The sequence below is a fragment of the Heterocephalus glaber genome, unplaced genomic scaffold (genome assembly GCF_053883595.1).
Source record: "Heterocephalus glaber isolate CG9 unplaced genomic scaffold, H.glaber_assembly_v1.0 deba00000943, whole genome shotgun sequence".
Lineage (NCBI taxonomy): Eukaryota > Metazoa > Chordata > Mammalia > Rodentia > Bathyergidae > Heterocephalus > Heterocephalus glaber.
This window is the reverse complement of record NW_028258175.1, coordinates 5,951,729-5,975,582: the sequence shown is the minus strand read 5'-3', so window position 1 is coordinate 5,975,582 and position 23,854 is coordinate 5,951,729. Positions and strand designations below refer to the sequence as shown.

Here is a 23,854-nt window from a genome sequence, read left to right as displayed (position 1 = left end):
ATTCATGGTCTTTTTCATGCAGTAAACTTGACTTGCACAGAATACAAGCTACAAATGAACAGGAATAAATTATTTGTGGGTGTGTGATAATGAAAGTAGTACATATTCTAGAAACTTTGTAAAACTTAAAAATAATAAGAAGAAAGCAAAATCTGTTTGTGGTTCTTTCTCCTGGAAACAGTATCTGTGTTCACAATCTACCAAGTTTCCTCTGGTGTTGTTCCCCTGTGCCTATCTGTCTAGTGAGATCCTATGTTGAAATATTATTCCAAAGTTTTATGTGAACTTCAATCCTGATGGAGATTTAATAAAATACCGGTACATTAAGTTCTTCTATTCTAATAGCCAAGTGTAAGAAAAACTACCGTAGAGGAGTATAGGACTTTTTTGTGTCTTCCTAGACTTTTAAAGCTAATTTGATTTTCATTATAATGATATTTTAATCAACAATGTGCTAAAAACAAAATCGACAGAATTACTTTTTGTCCACACCGTTCAATTCTCTTATTGCTAAAATACTGTGTTACAAAATGAATCCAGTAAACATCTTCAATTTCCAAAGGCCTGAGAGACGAATTTAACTTTTCTTTAATCAGTTACAACTGCGCTAAGCTGAAGACCTTGATGGTAACTTTGCAAACTGAAGCCAAGCATATAAAACTCTACAACACTAACACTTTCCATCCAGGATAGAAAAACGAGCATCCAGAGTAAAGAGAACTACAAGACTGATCATCTAAGCAATCAAAAACCGCTTCTCTGTTATTCAAGCTAGTAGTTACTTGGGGCTTAAAGTTTCTGCCTTCATTATTATTGGTGGTTCCAAGAGTCACAGTTTCGATGTCAAACGTGACAGCAGATCCAGAAGTAACTGCAGGCAACTGGTTGGTCATTTCTTTTCCATTTACAAAAACTGCACCACTGGTACTGATGCACACCGCCTGGTCCTGCTGCAGAGAGCCGCATCCGCTGTGCTTCTCTGCACACACTCTGATACTGCCTCCGCGGTCTGGCTGCCCCACTGTTTCAACCCTGAATGTTAATGTCTGTCCAAAGAAATAGGTCGGAGCTCTGGAGTAGAGAACACCCGAGGATTCAGAATCATTCCGAAGGGCTGTTTCTTCCACTGCTCAGAGTGTACTCCTCAAAGCCACTTGTCCACTCATGAGGCCCCATTGTGGAGTGACCTATCTGGGGGATGCTCCAAGGACTCCACTCCTGTAGGCCGTCTCCTCGAGCACAGACTCTGAACTGATAATCAACATCGGGGTCTATGTGCAGTACTATGAGTTCAGTTTCAGATCCTACGTATACATCTTCAAAATGCTGTGAAGTGCATATACGGAACTGAAGCCTGTAATCTTGGGCTGTAAAGTCGTCATCCACCTTACACCATCGCACGATGACACCCCCAGGCTTCTCTGTTGGCTCTTCTATCTGTACTGGTGGACGGGATGCTACAGTCCCATGCTTAAAAATGTGGTCTTTCACTGTGTTCAGAATGGAATCATCCAACTGAGCAGATAAGTAAGGCACATCAACCAGCAAAGTTACTTCCGGTAAACTGTCCAACTGAATGTGTGAGACCTTTTTGGTAAAGCTCCACAGTTTCTCATTCTGTTCCTCTATACCTCCAAGAATGGCAATCTCACCTTCTCGGACTAAGTCCTCTGCAGTGTTCACTTCATGCTCTATGAGCTTCTGGCAGTCATCTAGTGGTTTAATGGTCTCCTGCTCAATGGTGTCCACCTCTTGCAAAAGAGTCACCAGGCGCTCATCCAGGAGCTTCCCAAGGGTCTCCTTTAAATCATTAAAATGCTGTTTGAGGACATCCCTTGTCTGTGATGCATTCTCTTTAATCTGCCTCTGTGCCTCCTGCAGCCCCTGCAGCCTCTGGCTCAGCTCCCGCCAGTAGCTCTGCTCTGCCTCCACATTCTTGCCGGCCTTCTGCAGTAGCAGCTCGGGCTCCAGCTCCATAGCTCCCCGATCTGGCCGTGAGCGGCCGCTGAGGGCGCTGGTTGCCAACTGACTGTGCCAGACACTGGCGAGAGGTCCAGTGGTGCCTCCCACCCTATGTTGAAATATTAATTTCTTTTCCTCCTTTGGAGCTTCCTTTTCCCCTACAACCCTTTTCCCATTCAAGTGAGGCTGCTCTGACTTTACTGCCTCAGGAAAGGGATGAGGAAGCAGAAAGAGAGAAAATGAAGGTTCTTTTGGCTTTTGAGTCATCAAAGAACTCAGGATATAAACATAGATTTGAAAGAATAAGTAACGAGAGTAGAAGAGATTCTCTAGATTTGGAGAGGCAGAAGGATAAGGAGGAACAGGGAGAAAAGGCTCCAGGGTCCTGAGGAAGTGGAGATTCATGCCTGCAGCCCCCCACCTGATGACAGAGCCCCCCCAAGTTGGTGGGGTTGAAGAGTGGGTATCTCGGTGCTGCCTCCTGGTCTGTGGTGGGGAAGGTGGAGGACGACAGCGGAGCAGCAGCATCCAGCCTGGGCAGAGACCGCTGAGGTGTGTGGGTTGTGGACGCGGGTGGGTGCTTACACGTGCCTTCTGCCTCGGGGGGTGGTTTGAATGTGACACCCCAAAGTTTATGTGTAGGAAACGATCTCCAAATTCCTATGTTTGACGGTATTTGGAGAGGTGGGGGCTTCGGGAGATAATCAAGGTTAGATGAGGTCATGAGGGGCCCTCGTGGAGGGGTTTGTGGCTTTATAAAGGGGGAAGAGCAACCTGAACTGCCTCTCCCTCTCCCTCTCTCTCTCCAAGATGCCAGCCCCATGCTCTTGGACTTCCGAGTCTCCAGAAGCATAAGCCAAATATGCTTTGTGATAGAATCATAGAACTGACTAGACAGAAAGACACAGAGAGATAGATGGGTGAAACATGCATGAGCTCGGGAGGGTGGAGAGGGAGGGATGGGGACTTCAGAAGGAAAAGAGGAACAGTGCAGGCGAGAGGAGGACAAGACACAGGATGAACGAGCTTGCGGGTGTCTCAGGGACCCTCGTGTCACCTGGTCCTGTGTAATCGTCTCTGGAATTTAAACTCACCCTGGAGAAAGGCTAGAAAAGCCAATGGGACTGAATTTCTTCCACCTGGCACAAAGGGAGCGTAAAATAAATGTTGGATTTTATAACTGTTCATGAAATTTTATAAAGTTTATATATTTTATCAAGGTATAATGGAAGAGGCTGGGGAGGTCGCCCAGTGATAGAGCACTTGTCTAGCAACAAACAAAAACAAACAAGCTGGCCGGGATTTACCTCAGTGGCGATGCACCTGCCTCGGGAGTACAAGGTCCTAAGTTGAATCCCCGGTACAAAAAACAAACAAACAAACAAACAACAAGCAAGCAAACGTCATGAAGTTACATTTCTTCCCAATACCTCATTTTGTGCTCTTATGTGCTCTGCTCCTAGCATATATGCAATATCTGAAGAAACTGAATCCATGGATTTAAGCAATTGTGGATTGAAAACAGCTGAAAAATTGCATTAGCACTGAACATACACAGAGTTTTTTTTTTGGAGAGAGAGGATTTTGCTATGCAGTCCAGGCTGGCCTCAAACTCAGTGATTCTCTTGCCTCACTTCTTGAAAGCTGGATTACATATGTGCACCACCATGCCCCACTCAGACTTCTTTTTTTTGTCATTATTCACTAAACAATATAATAGGACAACCAATTCCATAGCATTTACATTTTATTATGCATTACAAGTAACTTAGAGGTGACTTAAAGTATACGAGAGGGTGTACACAAGTTACATGTAAGTACTAAGGTTTTTGTACAGAGGATGTAATCATCTGTGGGTTTTGGTGTCTTTGGGGGTCCTAGAACCAATCCTCAGCAACAGAATGGAGAAAATATAACCAGAAATGGCAAAAATATTCCAGTAATAATAGCAATCAGAAGAAAATGCTTAGGAATCAATTTAACAAGACAGGCACAGGACCTATGTAAAGAAATCTACAAAATTTTATGAAGAACATAAAGCAAAATGTGAACCATGAAAAGATATGTTCTTGGGAGGGAAGGCTTGGTGTAATTAAACTGTCAATTCTCCCTAAAGTAAAATATAAGTATTGTATAATGAGATTTTTATTAAATCAAGGTTTTTTAATAAAATGGCTAAAATATCTGCTGCACAAGTGCACGGTCCTGAGTTTGATCCCCGGTACCAAAAAAACAAAACAAAACAAAACAAAATGGCTAAAATAAAGATCAAATATAAGACTAAATACCTGAGAATAGTCAAGAAAAGTATGAAAATGCTGAGTATCAGAGAAGGGATTGTCTTACTAGATATCAGAACATACCGTAGAACCACGATATCAATACAATTTTAGCACAGAAGCTACAACTGGGTAAATGTAGGAGTTGGATTGGACAGAGAATCCAGAAACATGTATCAGCATATATGAGAATTTAACGATTGACAAAGATGATGTTTCACAGTAATTCATCGGAATCTTGTAATAACCCCTTAGCATCTTTCTTGTATCATATTAGTTTCTATTGCTACATAGCAAAGTACCACCCAAATTGCTGGCTTAAAAGCTCACAGGTTCTGTGGGTCAGGAATCTGGGTGTGGCTTAGCAGGTGCTTTTCGGGTCTCCTAAGGCCAGAGCTGTAGTCATTGAAGGGGCTGCTGCGGAAGCAGTCACATCCAAGCTCAGGCCCGTGTTATTGACAGGATTTAGCTCCTGTGGGCCACTGGACTAAGGGCCGCGGGTCTTTAGCAACTGTTAGTTGGAGTCTTCCCTTAGTTCCTGATTATGTGGGCCTTTCTGTAGGGCAGTTCACAATGTGGCAACGAATTCATGGAGGAGATGGGGAGCGAGAAAGAGGCCTCAGAAAAGGCCTCTCATTACCTTGCCATGTTCTATTTGTTAGAAGTAGGCGAGTTCCAACTTCCACTCACAAGGAGGGAATTGTACAAGGTCATGGAGACCAGCGAGCGGGAACCACTGGGGATGCATTGGAAGCCTGTCTACCACAAAATACAAAATTCATTTTGACAAATTAGGGGTGACTGAACAATAGAATCACATTCTCAGAGGATGATTTACAATACCATGTAGCGGAAATGGTTTTGTATTTTCAAGTAGACTTAATGAAGTATATCACGCCTATGGAAAGGTGTGCAAATCATAGGTCACATAGTGAACACATGGGTTAACATGTGCACAGGAAACAGAACATGACCAACTTCCCTAAGGCCCCTCGGGCCCAATCCAAGAACTACTCCTACCTTAACTTCTAATACCATTGATTAGTTTTGCCTGGTTTTGAATTTTTACAAATGAAACCACATGGTATGTGTACTCTTACATGTGGCTTCTTTTTTCAATGTTATTTTTGTGAGTTACCCATATCATCAAATATAGTTGTAGTTCATTCTCATTGATGTATAGAATTACACTGAATGACTATTCCACAATTTATTTATCCATTTTAATGTTGAAGGGCATTAGGGTTTTTCCTCTTCACCAGTTTTTGACTTTTATTAAGAGTTCTATTCTTGTTATATTAAGAGTTCTGTTCTTGTATATCCCTTTGCTGAACACATCTCTGCATTACTCCTGGTATATATTTAGAAGCACAGTTTCTGGGTCATAGGATATTTGTACATTTAGCTTTAGTAGATTTTGGGAAACAATATTTCAAACAGTTTTACCAGCTTACACTTGTAGTACAGGTGATGGATTTTGTAATTAATGTAAAACAAAATAAAGAAGTATAAAATATATATGAAATACATAAAAAATTTGAAACTTTATAATGGTAAAAGACACCATAAACAAACATAAAATTGGAAATATATTGTTAACAGGAGATAAACAAAGGATTAACATCTATGACATATAAACACTCCCATAAATTGATAAGAAAAAAGCAACCAGAAATATGTGAAAGCTGTGAATAAGAATTCACATAAGATCAACTTCAAGCACGTGAAATGTGCTCAGAATCACTAGCAGTCAGGGAAATGTAAAAACAAGATTAAAAAAGTAATGATAAGCATATTGCTTTATGCCCATAAATTTGCATAGTTAAAAAGACATCTACAGGAATGTCAGAATATTGACGATTGCTGAAGTCGAGTTTTGTTGGAAGTTCATTATAGCATTCTATTTGCTTTTTAAATGTTTGAAAATGTCTATAACAAAAAGCAAAAAAAAAGAAGCCAAAATGACAGCAACAACAACAAAATGCTAAGACTGTTGCCCCCAGGCATGTGGGAAAGATGTCCTCATATAGGGCTGGTGGAAGTGAAAGTTACTACAAACTTCTCTGAATACAATCTGCTAACAATTGTGAAAAAATACACAATCATCTTGACCTGGAAGATCTGCTCTTGGGGATCTTTCTCATAAAAATCAAGTGGGTTTAAAAATTATTTTTATTTGTTTATCAGTATATGCTTGTGATAGATAGTAATTATGGGGAATTGGCATTGTATCTTAATCATTCTTACTTCTTCCTCTCCCTCCTGTCTGCCTCTTGTCCCCAGATCTCCTTGCCATCTCCACAAAGTTGGCCTCCCTGTTTCCTATTGTCTATCTTTGTCTCGCTCTTGAAATTATTTATATTTTGGGTTCCTCGTAGAAGAGAAACCATGCGATATTTAACCTTCGGTGTCTGATTTATTTCACTTAGATTTATGGATTCAAGGTGCATCCATTTTTCTACAAATGACTCAAATTTATCCTTCTTTATGGTTGAGTAGTGCTCCATTGTACATACGTACCACATTTTCTTTACCAGTTCATTTGTGGTGGGCCTATAGGCCATTTCCAAGATTTAGCTATTATAAGTTGAAACACCAGGTTTATAATGATAGAGGTATAAACATTTCTCTTAGTGACAAAGAAGTAGAAACAAAGCAAATACCCTTTGACTGAGAGATAGTTGACCAAATTATAGAACATCTGCACCCTGAAGTATTATGCAGTCATAAAAAATTAGAGTACTGGCTAGGGATTTAGTTCAGTGGTTCCGGTGCCGGCCTCGAAAGCGCAAGGTCCCAAGTTTGATCCCTGGCACCAAAAAAAAAAGAAGAACAAAAAATTAGAGTACTTTCATTAACTTGAAAGATTTCTATAAGTTATATTGGGAAGAGCAAGATTCAGAAAACAACATTATAGGTACTTATTTTTATTAAACAATGTATGTATGCAAATGATCTTTATGTAAGTTTGGAGAAAAATACATAATGTAATAGACTGTATTTGTAAATAAAGGTTTATGTTATATCAATAAACAGGTAAAGCCAGCAGAAAAGAAAAAGTTACTAGAAAATAGAAAATATTCTCATGACATATCTCATTTATGTAAAATTGGATGTAAATCCAATTGTGGCATATGTGTCTGCAATAATGTACAAATATGCTCCTGACCAAATGGATTTGCTATTTATGTCACTGTGCAGAGCAGCTTAATTCTTGTTGCTAGGGTTTGGACGTTGTTTTCCCCCTCCGAGTTTCATGCATTGGAGCATTGGTCCCCAGCATGGTGGTCTTGGGACAAAGTGGAGAGTTAAGGGCTGGGGCCTAGTGGAGGGTCCTCAGGCTAGTGGGAGTGTGGGACCCCAGTCCTATTTGGGGGTGAGATTCTTCTCTTGGACACACCCCACCGTTTGTCATGGGCTCCCTGCCAAAGCCTGCCCTGTGATGTTTGATCTTCTGGACACAATGCTGTGAGCTAAGTGAATGCCCTGTATTTCAGGCCAGGCTGCCATGGGTATTTTGTTACAATAATGAGAAATGGACTAATAGATCCATGTGTTCATACTCCACCAGTTCTGCACATAATAAATTCTAGAATGTCTTTGAAATCCAAACAGGAGTCTTCCTTTCTTCCTGGTATAAAAATAATCAGTGTTAGTGGGCGTGGTGGCACAGGCCTGCAATCCCAGCACCCCGGAAGGCTGAGGCAGCAGGAGTGAAATTTCCAGCCGAGCCTGGGCAGTGTGGCTACTTAGCAGGACCTGTCTCAAAATAACTTCTTAAAAGAAGGCCCTGGGATGTATGTAGCTTAGTGCAAAGGCCCCGGGGTCAACACCTAGCACTGGGCAGGGTGTGTGGGGTCACTGTTGAAACACGTAACACTGTCTTCTTGCTTTACATAGATGTCTTAATCTTTTAACTAAACCACTGTGGAGAAGTTTTGTTGTGCCCAGTTTACAGATGAGCAAACTAAGTTTCAGAAAGTTGTCCAAGTTTACAAAGCTAGTGAGAGGCACTGTCCGATGCCTGTGTCTGTGAACCTAACCTCTGTGCTATATTTTCTTCTTTTAAAGTCAAAACAGAATTTATTTCATTTATTTATTTATTTTTTGGTACCAGGGATCGAACCTTGTGATTGCGAGGCAGGCAGCAGCACCACTGAGCTAAATCCCCGGCCCCCAAAACAGAATTTATTATGATCGCAGTATACAATGTTCACATTCATCGCCGGGAGCTGGTACATGTACTGTACCTAGCACATCTGTTCCCCTATTCCCACCACAAGTTTCCCCATGGATTTACCTCCTCCAGCTCTTGGGTGGTAGGATCTAGTGACCCGAGTTGAAGGTTTAGGCCTCAAAGAGGAGATTGGGAGGTGGCTGGCCCGGTGCCCGGAGACACAGCCTCGGAGGCTTGTCTGGGCCGTGCTAATTCCCTGGCCTACCGTGGTGGCGTTTGAAGCCAAAGCCCCAGTCGGGTTCCCTGCCCAACTTTGGTCCCCATAACTCCTCTGGCACCTGAATCCTCTCTGACAACCCACTCATGCACAGATTAGGGGCCCAGGCATTGCTCTATATCCTCCTTCGGGGGGGGGGCCGTGAAGAACCCAGGAAGGCGGCAAGTGCTCAGGCCTGCGACAGGGCTGCAAAGTCCCAGAGGAGGAGCCTTCTGCTTCTGCCTCACAAAGGCCTCTAGGGGTCACGTTTCAAACGGCAGGCATAGGAGCCACTTGAAACAAGTACAAAAGCAGGCAAAGGCATCTAAGCCGCGGACACTGGGGATACTGTTTACCTAAGGAGTGGGGAGCGAATGAAGAAAGAAAACAGTGATCTGGGGCCATGAGGGAGGCTCCTGGGGGTCTGATTGGTTGTGCATGGGCATGTTCTTGTGTACTTCAGTGGTGTCCTGTGTGGAGCCAGTTCGTGAGTGCCAATCACTACATTTTCAGGAATTTTGTGAGGTTAATGGTGGTTATCATTAAAAATTTAACCATGTAAACTTAGGGTTAAATACATCATATTAGAGACAAAAGCAATGAACACTCAAACCTCATCACTTTCAACTTCCAGGAAGATGGCAGCATGGCGAGCAGGCTCTGATCCCAGGGAACAGGAACTGAGACTTCCTGTGTGCTGAGACTTTGGAGGTCAAGGCACTCCTTGAAGGCAAGCTCATACTTCAGACAGGCTTAATCCTTTTTTATTGCTTTCGTGCTGAGGATCGAACTCTGGTCCTTGCACTTGCAGGGCAGGCAGTGGAACCACTGAGCTAAATCCCCAGCCCAGGCTTCATTCTTGCAAACTGGTTTCTCTTATGGTTCGTGAGAGCTGGGGGCTTATTTCCCTCCCTCCCTCCTTCCTCCCTCTGTCCCTTCTTTCCTTCCCTTTTGGTGGTACCGGTGATGGAAGCCAGGGCCTTCATGCTGAACTACATCCCTAGCACACCCACCCCCTTCAACTTTTAATTTTGAGAGAGGGTCTTGCTAAATCGCTAAGTTTCTCAGGCTGGTCTTGAACTTGTGGTCCTCTTTCCTCAGCTTCCCGGAGTGCTGGTGTGCTCCACTGTGCCTGGCGGCTCCTAAGGTAGAACTGGGGATCAGTTACAATTACAGAATCTTGGCTCTAGATCTATGGAGTCGGGAACTCTGAGGGCGCGGCCCAGCAATCTGTGCTTTGGTAAATCCTCCAGATGATTCTGATGCACCCTAGAAACTGAGAACCACTCTGAGAGAGGTGACGCAATGCACAGGCAGGAGATACAGGCCTCCTCCTCTCTCCGGGAATGAGGGCACTAACCCCTCGATGGGGGTGTTCTCCCACAGGTTTGAAATTCACAAATGGAGAAATGAGAACAGCTGGCATCGTGGCAACGCTGAAAGCAGGAAAGCTTTTTCTTCTTCTCTGTCTTCCATCTTCTTCATTGACAGTTTTCTTTGGCTGCAAAAGCAACATGGGTTTATATGTTAGGATCTCGAATCTTGCCTTTGGGTTAGAAATGCTATACCAGGGACAAATCAGTGACTTAATTTTGAGCTGCTGCCATGGACATGCTTGGTTCTGATATTTGCTTACTGAATTTTTGAGCATGAGACTTATGGTTCCTACTGACTTCTAGAACTTTGGAAAAATGAGACACACAACAGTTTGGCTGGAATAAGCCAATTTTGGAGGCCTGGGGAGACCAACATTACCCAACTGGACTCCTGATGAGACTGACTCATGCTAAGGATTCCTTCTGGCCCATCAAGACTGGGCCAGGGAAGAATGAGCAGAAAAGGGTAGAGAATAACACTGATAACAACAACAATGACAATGATGACACCAACTCTGAATGTTGTCTTATACCAGGCACTGGTATAGTCTCATATATTTCATATATAGTTTCCTACATTTCTCACAAGTCATACAAGTTACTTATTACTAGTATCGCCATTTTATAGATTAAAAAATTGAGTCATGGAGAAACTTAGAGTTGGCTTTCCCTAGACACATAACTTGTAAGCAAAATTAGAGCTAGGATTAGAACAGGTGTGTCTGACTCCAAATCCCACAGAGGTTCTTAACCTCTGTGCTATAATGCCTCTTGAAGAAACAGCTCCTGGATACATGCTGGTTCCTTCATTTCTCTAGGACTAAATAATATTGCCGAGAGTTTTATATTTCCGTGGAATAGAAGACTGATAATAATGCGGTAGTGATTATAGGGTGGTGGCTTATTTGGAGTTGTCATGGAATCATCTTACTTAGACTTTGGGGAGGTCTTGAGGACACTGTCTTATCCTGAAGGCTGAATTGCAGTGTTGGCTGGGTCCCATCAGGAAAGATTGTTTAACACCAGAACTGCACTGGAGGTGAGTTCTAGGCCATGTGTCACAGTGCACCCTAAATGAAGCAATGAGGTCACCCGTTTTAGAAGTACTTGGAAGCAACAGTAAAGAAACACTTGTAAGGTCCCTAAAAGGCTGGCCTCTCAGAGCCCAGTGCATAAGTAGCTCTCTGGACTTAGGCCAGAATTGTTCTTTTAGTTAACTTTTCTTGCAGCTGCTACTGGCAAGACGTTTGTTTTTAAGTCTCTGGGTTACCTGGAGGAAGGACGGAGAGGCATGTCCAGATCTAGGAAAATGCCCTCCTGGGTGGGGCCTTCAGGGTGTGGGGAAGGGCTCCAAATTCTGACTTTGGCCTGCTCGCTTTGTTTTATTTTTTCTTATTCACAGCTTTGAATGGTTTCTCTTACCTTTTTCTCTTGAGGCTAGTGTGACAGAAAGACCTGCAGCTGTATTCTGCTGTGTGTGTGTGTGTGTGTGTGTGTGTGTGTGTGTGTGTGTGTAGATTAGAAAAGTTTGGTTCTAAGTAGATCTTTGAAAAAAAGTCTTGCCCTGGGATTTTTCCTCTTCATTAAAATCACGGGCTCTGAGCCGAAAGGATGTTAAGGATGTAACAAAACCTACTTACAGCAGAGGGCGGTAGAGTGCAGCAGTAAAATTGTGGCTTTGCTTCTGTCTGGGGTGAAACTGACCAGGGGATCCTCTGCGTTTGGGATTGATTACTGTCTCTCTCAGTGAGGAATTTTTTGAGCACGCACACTGAAATATGCATATATATTCATAATTTATAAATTACATACATAATTCCTGTCCTAATGTTGTATATGTAGATATTACAAAACCTAAAACTGAAATTTAAAATAGAAAAAAGATAAAATTCACTTTAAAAAGCTTTATTGAAATGTAACTGACAATCAACTATACATATTAAAATGCACTTGATAAGTTTTGACATTTATACATGCATGAAACCAGCACACGACCACGAACAACACCCAGCGGGCCCAAAGATTCTCTTGTACCCCTTTGCAGCTGTTCCTTCTCACCCCTGCCTGTTCCTCCATCCCAGGCAACCACGGATCTGCTTTCTGTTACTGAGGATTAGTTTGAATTTTGTAGAGCTTTATATAAAAGGCATCAAAAGAATATCAAATTCTATTTGATATTTTGAGGGAGGCTTCTTTCATTCAGCGTACTTTGAGTTTCAAGATAACTATGGAAGAAGTTAAGGATGAACTAATGATAAAGTTAACTTTTAAAATAAAATAAAATTTTGTTTGTTAATAGTTAAATGTTTTTACCCTTAGTTTGCATTTCCTTTTAAGTTGAATTTAAATTTTTAAACATTTGTTTTTTGAATACTTATTGAAAGGTATAAGGTGAAAAAATTCCCTTTAATTGCTGGTGTAGATCCACCTAATTTCTACCTCCCCTACCTCTCAGGTAACCACTTCATAAAGTTTTTTTCTTTTCTTTTTGCTCTTTCCCTCCCTCCCTCCTTCCTTGCCTCCCTTTCTTCCTTTTCCTTTTTTGCAGTACTGAGGACTGAACCCAGGACTGTGCACTAAGCTACAACCCCAGCCCTTTAAATTTAAAAAAAAAATTTTTTTTTTGAGACAGGGTCTTGTTAGGTTGCTCAGGCAGGGCTTGAACTTGTGATCATTCTGTCTCTAGTAGTGTTTCTTAGGTATCTTCTAGATCTGTTTATCCAAATATGAATATATGTACTTTTTTATGTGTTCTCCCAACTTCCTACAGAAAAGATAGCATATTTATTCACAATAATAGTCACTTTGGCTCACTTGCTATGCCTGGGAGATTTTCCATATAAATTTGTAGAAAGAATTTTTATCTATCATCTATCTATCTATCTACCTCCAGCTTCACTGCGCTTCATTAACCTAATGGACACTTGGATAGTTTCCAAGTTCTTGCTGCGATAGAGAGAGAAAACTGCGGCATCAGATAACCTTGTGCACACCTCACTGTACAAGTGTGCGAGGCTGTCTGCAGGGTATACTCTTAGGAGTTGGAATGCTGGGTCCACGAGTGTATAATTTGTGATTCTGTTAGTGCCCCTAGGACCTCCACAAGGACCATGTCAAATAACATACCTGTCTGAGGGGGGTGAGAGTGGCTGCTTTCCTAGGGTCTCACCAGCAGCGTGTTGATCCCACTTCTGGATTGTTCCCAGCCTCAACAGTGAAAAGTGGTATGGCAGTGTAGTTTCACTTTGCATTTCTCTTTACAAGATCGAAGCTATTTTTAAATGTTTTGCTGACTGTGATGATTTCATAGATCATCTCCTCATATCTAAGACGTGAAACATGCCATGTATGTAGTGGATGTGATTTTCTAGAACTTTCCATCAATGCAGATGTCGTAAGTGTTCAGATTCTGGTCTCCTGGAGTTGCATCAATGTGCATTTATTTAAGTTATTTGAATCCAATTTGTTACCCAGAAAAGAGGTAAAAATAATAGTTTAAATTGTGTAGTCATGGGATGAAGAAGATTATCCATCAGAGAGTCTATGGCACTCTTTCTTGTGACCTCATCATATGACATAAATCATCCAGTTAGATGTATAGGGTACCATGCAAAGTTATGGACATAAAAATACATTGGTTTGAACATACGAATATCACTGGTCTTTTTGTTTGTTTGTTTTTGCGGTGCTGGAGATTGAACCCAAGGCTTTGTGCGTGCTAGGCAAGTGATCTACAGCTGAGCTATGTCTCTGGCCCAAAATCACTGGTATTTGCTCCAGTATGTTTTATGGCAATAGATCATTTTAACTGTACTTGAGTTTTTAATTACATGTTGACTTAGAAACTCAATTTCCTGTCTAAGCATAGCCTATTGTCCTGGAAAAGAGGGCCTCTTCCTTTGGAAAATTAGTCTTCTCGATTACATATTTTGTCTGACTGCTTTCATGCTACAATGACAGAGCGAAGTGGTTGGCAACACAGTCCATACAGCTTGCACAACTGAAAATATTTATATTCAGTCTCTATATGGAAAATGTTGTCAGTTCTTCTCTTACACTAACAGATTCATGCAAAGTAACATAACTCCATTGAAAAAGAACTTCTAATTGAAAATATACATCTTTGGTTGGTAAATAACTGATATTTGGTTTGTGCCAGAGTTTGAGACCCTCACTATCTGCTAAGGTTTAGATCAAGAATGGCCCCCAAAAGCCTCCTGCATTCAGAGGTGGGCTTTTGGAAGGTGACTCAATTATGGCAGCACTGTCTGTAGGACTTGCTGACAGGAGGTGGGGTCTGGCAGAAGGGAGGTCACTGGGGGTGTGACCTGGAAGGGTTTATCTCCCTCCACAGATCCTTTCTCCTTTCTATACTTCCTGATGTGAACAACTTTCCTCCACCCAGGCCCTCCTACCATGCTGTTTCTGACCCGGAGCCTGCTGAACATGGACTGAAACTCCTGAAACCGTGAGCCAAAACAAATCTCTCCTTCTTTGAGTTGTGGGTGTCAGGCATTGTGTCTTGGCAACGAGAAAGTGCCTAAGATGCTATCCTTGGAATGGGTTCCTGGGGTGAGCCTCTTTCCTTCCCGAATAAAGCAAATGATAGTCTATGGAAATCATGCACTCGCTATGCTGTTGAGGCCTGTTGAGAGCTGTCTCCCAGTGCAAACAGGTGCATCTTCAGCAGGACTGAGTACTGGGCAGATGCTTTCCTCAGATGGGACCCAGGCTTGCAGGGACATTGATGCTGGCCATGTGGTCTGTCTCGGATGGAAAGGTGCAGCCTGAGAAACTTCGCTCTGACTTGGGCCGACTCGTTTGTGGGTCTCTGTGGGTGAGGTTGAGTTTCCCACTCTCGGTCGTGTGCAGGTGGCATGTGGGGTCACATATGGGGCCTGAAATGAGGACAAGAATGGGTTCTTCTCTCTTTGGAGCCAAGGGATGACAAGATAGCGGGGACCTGTCGGGAGGCGGCAGCGTGCCCTGGTGTGGGTTCGGAAAGGAACCTCCCTCGTGGCAACCATGAAGGACATTCGCGGCGCACGTTCTCTGCTGTCACCTCGGCAGAGCCTTGCCAAGCGCCTCAGTCTGGCTTTGGGATGACCAACGAAGAACCGTGTCTGTGCTTCCTGTGAACCGCAGTGAACTGGTGTGCAGCAAGAATGAAAGGAGAGCTCTGCAGCGGTGGGGTGGAGCCCCCCAAACAGTGGGGCTCATTCCGCACCCACCTGGATGACTGGAGGGGACTTTGCTTGCGGTGGGATGGTTCCTTCCTCGGGGCTGCATCTCGGGATCCTCCCCACCACCATCCCCTTCTCTGGACATCCTCTCTGCACCTGGGTCCTGTCTCCCACTTAGAATTCCCACAGCCTGCTGTCCTTATCTGTACCACTTAGAACTCAGTGTGGAGGACAGGAAAGGGCCCCCTAAAGCTGTCTTAGCCCCAGGAACCTGGGAACATGGTATCTTTTTTTTTTTTTTTTTTTTTTTTGGTGCTGGGGATCAAACTCGGGACCTTTTCATTTACGAGGCAGGTGGTGGAACCACTGAGCTCAATCCCCAGCCCTGGAACATGGGATCTCAGGGATTTTGAGATGGAAAGATTATCCTGCGTTATCTGAGTGGACCCAATGTAGGTAGATGGATCTTTATAAGTAAAAGAAGAAGGCACAGGGGCAGAGAAGATGTGACAGACACAGAGGTCAGAGTGACCGGAGTGCTGGCTTTGAAGATGGGAGGAGCTCACACCAGGGAACATGGGGAGTTTTAGAAGCCAAAAGAAGACACAGAAGTTCTCCAGATCTGCTGCAAGGAGCTTAGCACAGCCTGCCGACACTTGGGATTTAGCCCATGCAGGACGATAAATCTGTGTCGTTGTAGGTCAACGTACAGGTCAGTATGTGGTGCTGCAAGTCGGTACGTGATGACTTGCCATAAGAAATCAACACACTGTAAAAAAGATGACTTGTATGTTCTTGTTTCTCTTTTCCTCAGGCACTCCATGGCTTCCTGTCTTGAGTACAACAAGAGTCTTCACAGGGACCCACAAGCGCATCTCACAAGGCCCTCTGTGAGCTCATCTCTGTCCACCTCCCCCTATTCCTCTGTGCCCATCCCCTTTGCTGTTTCTGGAGCACTCCAGGCAGGCTTCTGCATGTGCACTGCAGGGCTTTTTCCTGCTTGGAATGCTCTCATCAGAGCTGTGCGTCTTGCTTGCTCACCTCTTTCCGAGACTCTGCTCAAATGTCACCTTATCGAGGCCTGTTCTGGCCCTCTGTTAAAGTGGCACACCTTCCCTAACCCTTCTCCCTCCACCCCCGCTTTGTCCCCTCATCTCTCTTATCATGATTTAGTAAAGTGTATATATATCTTTTGTTTTGTATGTTGTCTATGTGCCCCCTTCAGAATGTAAACTTTACAAAGGGAGAATTGCTTTTTTATGGTGTTAATTGCTTTTTTCGGTTGTTATTTTTTTTTGTTAATTGTTTTTCAAATTAATTTTATTGGTACATTTTAGATGTGCATCATAACATTCATCATAGGGAATTTGTATCTGTATATGATACAACTTGATTCTTTTTTTCCCATTCTCCTCCCCTCTCTTCAACTCATCTTTCCCTCCTTATTCACAAAAGTTTTGTTTCCATCTTTTCTTTCTTTTCCCTTCCTTCCTTTCCCTAAAGGGGAAATTTCCATGTATTTGCTAATGGTTATATCCCCAGCTCCTAACACAATGCCTGCCATATAGTAGATTTTACTAAATCTTTGTTGAATAGGGGAATAAACATATTTAATGTCTTGCTTCTTTTCTTGACTCTGGGCTCCATGGGCCGGGGTTTGTTTTGTTCTCATCCTAAGCTTATTATCTAGCATATCCCTGTTCAATACATATTCCTCACATATGTAAGTGGGAGGAGCAGAGCTGGGGACCTGCCACTGAAGTCCAGCAGATATGGCTTCTTCCCCTGCCCTAGGCACTCACTCCTTCTGGCTCTCTCCACCTATTTTCTTCTCTCTGGCTCCACTTCTTCCCCTAGCTTTTCTTCTTTTCCCCAGGAGATGATCCAGTCCTACTGTTCAGGTTTGCTGTCAGGTGCTACCATCTTGGGCTCTGACTCAGCTTCTGATTTAATTGTGCTCTTGATAGCTAGTGTTTTCAAAAATACCAGGTGAGGGGCCGGGGATTTAGCTCAGTGGTTCCACTGCCTGCCTCGCAAGTGCAAGGTCCTGACTTTGATCCCTGGTACAAAAAAAAAAAATACCAGGTGCTTTTAATATTGCCCATTTTCCTTGCCCATGATGGTTTCTGCATGAGGGTGTAAGGTGACCTTTGCAAATTAGCCATGAAGGGAGGTCTGTTGGGAAAGGCTGCTAGAAAAAATTATTTTATGTGTGTGTGTGTGTATACATATATGAACAACTCTGGAAGTTTCACAAGTAAGAGGGGGCAAATTGGCTATGTAGGGATGAGGACTGAGAAATAGGATGTGAAAGGGACTTATCACTATGTTTTATTATTTGCATATTAAAAACAACATACACACATATAATGATTTATTATAGTTCCCCAATCCCATCCTGATTCCCTGCACCCTACTAGGTTGTAAATGCAAGTGGTTCTGAAGATGCTAGGACCTAGCCAAGTGAGTTCTTCCAAAATTTTCTGCTTTCCAGTTTACAGCAAGTCACAGTTTCTTCCCTGTCTCATGCTTCTGTGCTTGGAAATGTGCTAGCAATGAATATACAGCACACTTATTATTTTATTACTAGGTCTCCCTGGTAGGGATCTGTTTTTAGTCTGCCTAATACACTTTCCCCTTGGTTAACAAAGTTGCTCTGAGGAAATGCCTCTCCCTGTCACGGTGGGTCTGCATCCCTCATATGGTTTCACTCCTCCCCACACAGAGCTGAGTGTAGACTTCAGTTCTCTGAGGAGATTGGTTTCTAGGCAGGTGTGGTGGTTCTTCAAGGTCTGTTTTGATGTTGAGAGCTATGATTCAAATGTCTCCCCTGAAGCTTATGTGTTTGAAACTTAGCCCCCAGTGCAACAGTGTGGGAAAGTGGGGGTTAAAGAGAGGTCATCAGCGGGGCCGAGGATTTAGCTCAGTGGTTCCAGCGCCGGCCTCACAAGCACAAGGATCTGAGTTCGATCCCCGGTACCAACAAAAAAAAAAAAAAAAAGAGAGAGGTCATCAGATCACAAGGGCACTGCCTTCATGTACAGATGAGTGTTGTTATTGCAGGAATGGGTTAGTAGATTAATTACTGGGAGAGTAAGCCTGTTATAAAAGCAAATCCTCTCTCTGTCTCTCTTGGACTCTCTCTGGAGGACAAGCCTTTAACACATGGGTTTTTGAGCTTTGCACAGTGGCAGTATCATAGCCAATGAGGTTTATCCGAGGCACAATTATTGCTAATTGAAACACATGGGTCTTTGTGAAACATTTCAGATCCAAACCATAGTAGCACCCTGATAAAAGAGGCCAAGGGTACCATCAGCTGTTTACACTGTTGGCTATGATGAATAATGTGACTGCAAATATTTGTGTACATATATATATTTTTGGTACCAGTGATCGAACTCAGGACCTTGCACTTGCGAGGCAAGCGGCAGAACCACTGAGCTAAATCTCTGGCCCTGTGTACATATTTTTGTGTGACTACGTTTTCATTTGTTTCTATCCACCTAGGGGAGGAACTGCTGAGCCATCCAAACCAGACCTGTACTGTTTCTGTGAAAACCCCTCCTGGTTGAGCTCTTCAAAGCTATCCTAATCATGCCTGTTGCAAACCTGATTCTCTAGTCTTTTTCCAAAAACCACATGGCTTTAGTTTAGAAATTTCTTTCCTTTACTAGTGGACCAAGTTGTCCTGAAGGCTATCAGAGTGATGGATGGTATGGGGGTGGTTGGGTTACAGCTAGTAGCTCCCACTGCTGTCCATTACTCTTTGAGGCCCTTGAGGCAGCATGCCCCACTGGACTCTGGCTTATACAATCTTGATGTAAGATTCTAGTTTCCCTGGAGAACTCTGAAAAGAAAGCATATCACTCTTATTGAGTACAGACCTATAGAGAACGCTGGCCCTCAATAGAGCTAGTCCTCACCACTGCCATGTGGCACTCAACTTGGCATTAGTACACGAAGGGGTATGGGTGCTTTCAGTCTTCACTTTGAAAATCACTCTATACACACAATCTGAGAACTCACAACTGTCCACATTTGAGCCTTGGACAGTGATGTTTGGATATTGTGTTGACTTTCACTATCAAACTTATCTTCTTTATTGAGCTGGAAAATGACACTCCTGATGTCCTCCTATGTCACTGGCCATTTTTTCTGTCTCCTTTGCCAATCTTCTCTTAGTCCCCAGTGCTTAGTCCAGGGACTTCATCTCTTCTTTCTTCACTGGCGTCTTATGTGATCTTGTCAAGTTCTACTGCTTTAATAGCATTTATGTACTGATCATTCCCAAATATATAATCTTGTCCTTTATCAAAATGATTGACAATTATAAACATATGCACTGAACAACAGAGCCCTTGTTTCATTTTGCTTTGTTTTGTGGTACTGGGAATTAAACCCAAGGAATACTGAGTAGCATCCCCAGTCCTTTTAAAATTTTATTTTGAGACAGGGTCTCTCTAAGTTGCCCAGGCTAGTCTTGAATTTGTGATCCTCCTGCCTCAGCTTCTTGAGTAGCTAGGATTACAGATATATGCCACCATGCTTTGCTAGATCCTCCAAATCTATGAAACAAACATTGACAGGATTTAAGGGTGAAAGAAACTACTATATAAAATAGTTGGAGACTTCAACACCCCACTTTCAATATTGGATAGAGGGCCACCAGTTCGGTGCGGGTCAGTCGGCTCCAGTGTTCCTGGTGAGGAGGAGGTGTCCTCAGCCATGCCGCCCTCCGCCACCATCGCTGGGCTGTGCCACTACCTCTGGGACGCTCCTCTGCACACCTCGACACCCGCATGTCCACCATGACGAAGAACGAGAAGTCTTTCAACAAGTGCCTGGCCAAGTGGAAGCTCTTCTTGTACAACCCGACCACCTGAGAGTTCCTGGGGCACACCACCAACAGCTGGGATCCACGAAGTGCCACATTCTCAGTCACCTGCTCCCATTCTGGGTCATGCCTCAGTAAACGCTCTGCTCTGGAGATCTGACTCCATCCCATCTCAAATGTCTTAACTGTAGGAGAGAAGGTTGTGCAGTAAATGCAGGCCGATGGTGGGTGTGGCAACACAGACCAGGGCAAGTACTGAGCCATCACCCAGCAGGAGCAAGACAGCACTTCCTGGATTGTCTAGGAAGTAGTCATGTAGTAGAATTTTGATCTTGCTCTTCTACCTAGTTTTTTATGGGTTCCAGGCTGCATTCTTCTCATTCACAATGTGGGCTATGCTTCAGACTCTGAATGATGAGGTTCCAAAATATCGTGACCAGATTCCTAGTCCAGGACTTACGGTTTTTCCAAAACCAGTGACTGCAGTGGAATATACATTCAGTGTGTCTGATCCAAGTTCCTATGAAGGGTAAAGACATTAAGAAGTTTCTAAAGTCATATTCCTTCTTTTTTTTTTTTTTTTTTTTTTTGGTACCAGGGATCGAACTCCATACCTTGCCCTTGCAAGGCAGGCAGCAGTACCACTGAGCTAAATCCCCGGGCCGAAAGTCATATTCTTTAGAAGAACAGAAGAATCTCACCAACTGTACTGATGGAGTACTTTTTGAACAGAAGGGTCCAGTTTATGTTGCATGTCAGTTTCCTGATTTCTTACTTTAAGCATGCAGTGGTAGAAATGATCCTGATTTTGGCTATTCCCAAAGACAACCTTATATTCTTGTGAAAATGAATAGAATAACTGGATTAAAGCCTGAAGGATCACCAAGGATAGACTGTATTTCTAAGGATGAAAACACAGCAATCATATCAACTTATCCTAACTATGGAATCATAGACTTAAAGTATTTTCCATACTATGGAAAGAAACTGCATGTGGGCTATCTACAGCCATTGGTTGCTGTACAGGTGTCCTTTGAATCTAACAATACCAAGAAGGAAGTAGCAGTAGAGTGCAAAATTGAGGGATCAAGGAACCTAAGAAATAAGGACGATCGTGACAAGGTTTTGGGAAGAGTTGCATTCAAAATCAGCACATGCATAGTCTGAGTAGGATGTCTCTGCAGAATAAATGTTGTGTTGTCTGTCTTCATTTTGTGTCCACTGGACCTGCCATTCTAGAATTCTGAGACCACCTAGGAAAAAGGTAGCGCTGCCTGACCTGGGTAACAGCATAGCGGGCTTCCAGATCAGTGTTCAGTGTCCTTCCAAGTAACTGCCTACTGCCTCTGCTGCCCTTTGAACCAGTGTCCAGTCACCAGATAGGGACCAGTGAACACTGATCCCGAGTGTGTGGGTGGGGGTCTTGTCCTCTTTTTTATATTTACTTATTTATTCATTTATTTATTTATTTTTTGAGTTTTCAAAGTTTAATGAGAAATTAAAAAAATACAAATAGAAGTTCACTTTCTTTAATGTTGTACAAAAAAGCATGAGTAGAACCAAAAGTAAACATTACATTATTTGCATCACTATATAGTTCTTCATATTAACTTTACTATTCAAACAATAGAAAGGGGGAAATTTAGGGCTTGGGAAAAGGATAAACACCAAAAAACCTTTTCTACCACATTTACTCTTCTACATTGTTTGTAGCTGTGCTCACAGAGACGGCTTCTTTTACTTCTCCTCTGTGCAGGAATTCAGTTGTATATAAAATTGAACCTGCTCAACAGCTGAGGAAGACTGGAAATTATGGGTCCATATCCTGATGCATTGTCATACAATTCAAACAATGGTGCAGCTACCAGCTTATAATTTTTAGGGACTGCAAACAAGGCTTTCTCTTGAAGCTGAACCAGAAACAACTTCTTATGTTCCTTAGGCTTTGTAATATGTGCAGGAATATATGGATACTGCAGAGGCTCAAAATTTGACCTCCACCAGTTACCAATGCAGTCATCAATGACCCAGTCTTGCAGGACTCCATCCTGGCGACCCAGTATCTCTGTCATTAAGCATTTTAGTCCTTCAACTTCATCTTCTCTGGGGTTAAGTTCACCACCAGGTAATTTGAAGAAAGTTGTTCCCAGCTGTAGGAGTAACACACGGGGAAGCCGGTGCTCATGCACAATCAGAACCCCTTCTATAGTCCTCCTTATTCCAATTTTATCAAATTCCTCCCTCATGTGCTGAAATCTGGCAGCAACAGAGCTGCTCTTTTCATAGAGGGGCTCTTTTGTACCAAAAGTGTAATTGGTAAGAGGGTACAGGTTGATGGTGCGCTCCAGGGTGAGGGGCTTAGTCTGCTGGATGTACTTGTTGCTGAACTGGGTGACTCCCTGTGGCCAGCCCATCTTCGAGCGATTGGGCGGTACCACAGACATGCTGGCGAGCTCTGGCCGTGGAAGCGAGGAGAAAGCCGGAGACAGGGAAGAAGACTTTCCCCGTTTGGACAGCAGTTATCTGGGTCCGGCTTAGCAGCTGCCACTCTCCATTAACAAGAAAGCATAAGAAGATTGTCCTCTTTTTTAAAATGTGGTTTAATTGCCAAGTGTCTAAAGCTTATGTGCCATGCAATGTAAATATTTTATGGATTTAACACTGGTTAAGTCACATTTTGATGCTAACAAAGTTTTAGGGGCAAAATGGTATCTGACCAACATTAAGTGACTTTTTGGTTGCAAGAAATGTGTGTGGAGAAGCTCTGTATGAGAAGAAGAAGAAGAAGAGGAGGAGGAGGAGGAGGAGGAAGAAGGAGGAGAAGAAGAAGAAAGAATTAAAGTGGATCTGAAAGTGTAAAAAAGTATTGGATAGAAAAGCTAGGTAGAAAAATCAGTAAGTGACTACAGGACTTGAACATCATAAACCAAAAGGACCTGAGACCTATATAGAATACTCTATCCAACAACAGCAGAGAAGGGCACATATCTTGTCAAGTACACATTGGAACATCCTCCAGGTTAAACTACGTGGTAGGACACAAAGTAAGTCAATAAATTGGTGAATATTAATATCAACAGAGTATCTTTTCTGCAATGGAATGAAACTAGGAATCAACAGGAGACAGAAAACTATGAAGCTCACAAATATACAAATATACAAATATTATCTTTTTTTGGTACTGGGGATTGAACTCGGGACCTTGTGCTTATGAGATAGGCAGCAGAACCGCTGAGCTAAGTCCCTGGCCCTTAAACAACACACTGCTAAACCACCAAAGAGGAACTCACAAGGAAATTATAAAATACTTTGAGAAAAATGAAAATACAAACACAAATATACAGCTCTCATTCTAGTTTCTCTCTTGAATTCTATACTCCTATAGCCAATGAACTATTTAGTATCTTTATTGGAGTGTACAACAAACAACTTAGGGATTTAAAAAATTTATGCCTTTGAAATTTGCTCCTTTTTCTTTTCATTATTCCAGAAAATGGTACCTTCAATTTGTTAAGGACCCAGATCTTGGAGTCACCCTTTATTCCTCTCTCACAACCTACAACCAATACACCAGCCAATCTTATGAGCTCTTCTTTCAAAATAGGACTCAAATCTCATGGCTTTTCCCCACCTCCATTGCTATCACCCTGGCCCTAGGCACCAGCACCTTTCACCTGAGTCACTGTAGTGGTTTCTCAGCTTCTTTCTTGCCCCAGTGAAGTCTATAAGTGATTGATCTTATTAAAACTGAAATTGGAATATCTGATCCTCCAAATTGAAATCC

The 23,854-nt window shown here is 42.8% G+C and overlaps 4 pseudogenes; 2 read left to right on the top strand and 2 right to left on the bottom strand.

The window, feature by feature from the left end:
- Positions 1–843: 843 nt before the first annotated feature.
- LOC101699149 (cytokine receptor-like factor 3) lies at positions 844–1,980 on the bottom strand (annotated as a pseudogene).
- A 16,429-nt stretch (positions 1,981–18,409) lies between these two features.
- On the top strand, positions 18,410–18,615 carry LOC147828646 (U4 spliceosomal RNA; annotated as a pseudogene).
- Positions 18,616–20,044: 1,429 nt separating this feature from the next.
- Positions 20,045–21,462, top strand: LOC101699503 (sodium/potassium-transporting ATPase subunit beta-3 pseudogene; annotated as a pseudogene).
- A 212-nt stretch (positions 21,463–21,674) lies between these two features.
- On the bottom strand, positions 21,675–22,620 carry LOC101721992 (cleavage and polyadenylation specificity factor subunit 5 pseudogene; annotated as a pseudogene).
- Positions 22,621–23,854: the final 1,234 nt, after the last annotated feature.